The following is a 3,018-nucleotide window of genomic DNA, read 5'->3' on the forward strand; positions in this document are numbered from 1 at the left end:
ACTAACAAAATGAGCCCAAACTTGGTACACGTAGCTCTAATCATCTATTAGTTCCAGTAGCCGTCTTCGAAGTACACTTTGGCAAGTACTTGTTTACCAATCAATCACTGTCCAATGAAATTAGGTAAATGGTATCTACTTTTGTGACCATTCAACGTTACAAACAAATCAAAGTAAATTAAAAAAAAAAACATGGCAATAAAAATAAGTTCAATTATCAAGTCGTGTCAGTTTAGTCATAATTTCGTCGTTTCTCGCATTTCGCTGTGTGTGTGAGCCGTGCACGTGTAGTAGTAAGACTCAAAACGTAAAATTGATGCGCGTCAATTTGTATATGCGTCCTTAATCTTCTTATATATAAAAATGAATCGCAAAATGTGTTGGTAAGCGCATAAATCGAGAACGGCTGAACCGATTTCGATAATTCTTTTTTTATTATATTCCTTGAAGTACGAGGATGGTTTTTATGTAGAGAAAACGTAAATATGTACCACGGGCGAAGCCGGGGCGGACCGCTAGTACCTACTACTATTAAATGTTATAGGAATGGATGTATGTATTAACGTAACGCTTTGTATGTCTGTATTTTACGTAAGAGTTGCTAAACGAATCTGAATTGAATGTATAAATCACTACATAGTATAAAACAAAGTCGCTTTCCCTGTCCCTATGTCCCTATGTCCCTATGTCCCTTTGTACGCTTAAATCTTTGAAACTACGCAACGGATTTTGATGCGGTTTTTTTTAATAGATAGAGTGATTCAAGAGGAAGGTTTATATGTATAATAAGATCCATTAAGTAGTAGAGAAGTACTGTTATTTTTGAGGTTTCTAATGTGATGTCGTAAAAAATTACATTTATTCCGCTTACATTGCAAACGCAGGCTGAACTCTACGAGTTTTATCAAAATAATGTACTAAGTATTATACACATTGAAAAGGTCTACAGAAAAGTCCGCGATGGTATATGTCTATCTCTTATGGATAACCCACAATAACTTTTTTTTGTCATTTACTTTTTACGACAAATAATGGCTAATTTTCGAAGCGATTTTAACCAATACAGCATTAATCCTTAACCAATTAAATACCATGGATACATTGTTCATTTAATATAGATCTATATGGCCCTTTACACCGTATGATTTAAGTGAATATTTTCGAAGATATTACAGATTTAAAAATTGCAGATTGCAGGACGTAGCGTTTGCGGCCGCCCGGCTATGTATTTTATACCCGTGCGATGCCGGAGGCCGGAGCGGGCCGCTATATTTTTATACCTATTACAACGTTCACAATTTTTCTGTAGTGTATTTAGTATCAGCATTGCACCCGTGCGAAGCCGGGGCGGGTCGCTAGTAATTTATATAATCATCACTACATAGTATAAAACAAAGTCGCTTTCCCTGTCCCTATGTCCCTTTGTACGCTTAAATCTTTGAAACTACGCAACGGATTTTGATGCGGTTTTTTTTAATAGATAGAGTGATTCAAGAGGAAGGTTTATATGTATAATAAGATCCATTAAGTAGTGGAGAAGTACTGTTATTTTTGAGGTTTCTAATGTGATGTCGTAAAAAATTACATTTATTCCGCTTATATTGCAAACGCAGGCTGAACCCTACGAGTTTTATCAAAATAATTTACTAAGTATTATACACATTGAAAAGGTCTACAGAAAAGTCCGCGATGGTATATATCTATCTCTTATGGATAACCCACAATAACTTTTTTTTGTCATTTACTTTTTACGACAAATAATGGCTAATTTTCGAAGCGATTTTAACCAATACAGCATTAATCCTTAACCAATTAAATACCATGGATACATTGTTCATTTAATATAGATCTATATGGCCCTTTACACCGTATGATTTAAGTGAATATTTTCGAAGATATTACAGATTTAAAAATTGCAGGACGTAGCGTTTGCGGCCGCCCGGCTATGTATTTTATACCCGTGCGATGCCGGAGGCCGGAGCGGGCCGCTATATTTTTATACCTATACAACGTTCACAATTTTTCTGTAGTGTATTTAGTATCAGCATTGCACCCGTGCGAAGCCGGGGCGGGTCGCTAGTTTATAAATAATTTATAAATAATTATTATGAATAGAGGTTTATCATTGCACAAAAATATATTGTTGATGAATGCATGAGTAAGATTTAATTTTCAACCCATTTTATTGAAATGAAAATTTGTTAGATAATATTATGCATCGGCACAATGGAAAATATTTTGTCATTATTTTAAACTTCAGTTCCATCATACTTCATCCACATCTTACGGCACAATTTAATTACTGTGTTCTGTATTTTTGTATTTTTGGTATGTTTATCTCTACCCTGATCAATTTGGAACTTATCAAAGAAATCAAATGCATAAAGTATGTTAATTGAATGCAACATTTTATCTTGTTTATTTGCATTTGATAAACATATCTACAAAAATTTCTGAGTAAGATAATATCACATGGCCATGAACTTATATCCTGCAGTGACATAAATATCTGTAAAAGTAAATTTTATTAATAGAAAACTGCTGCTTTACAAAACTCAATAACTTCTAGAAATCAAACATTACTTCCGTAAATAAAACTTTGTTTTTTACCTATAATGACATAATATTTGATTCCTCATTTTATGAAAATATTTAACTTACGTTAGAATTCTCAATTATATGCTGTTTTTCAGTGAAAGTCTCGTCATAATCGGTCCGGTTGATCAAAAGCTTTCCCGAATAAGAAACAGATGAAAAACAAATTGTTAGACTTTCATGTTGTTATTGGACTCGTATCCTTCCATGTAAACTATCATTGACATATTATTTATTTTTTCAAGTCATATAATAAGAAAGGATAAGAATACTGTTGAAACTATACATAATAAAACATGGAGACACAATCACAAATAAAATTTCACTATAATCCTTTACAATTACGATTCAAAATAGATCAGCCAACTCCTATACCTTTAAATAATTACTAGAACAAACTAACGATGCAGTTAGTTGCGGGGA

Source organism: Colias eurytheme, chromosome 2, assembly GCF_061535395.1.
Source record: "Colias eurytheme isolate Ceu_HAF_F1 chromosome 2, ilColEury1 Martin Lab GWU primary, whole genome shotgun sequence".
In the NCBI taxonomy this organism is placed as follows: Eukaryota; Metazoa; Arthropoda; class Insecta; order Lepidoptera; family Pieridae; genus Colias; species Colias eurytheme.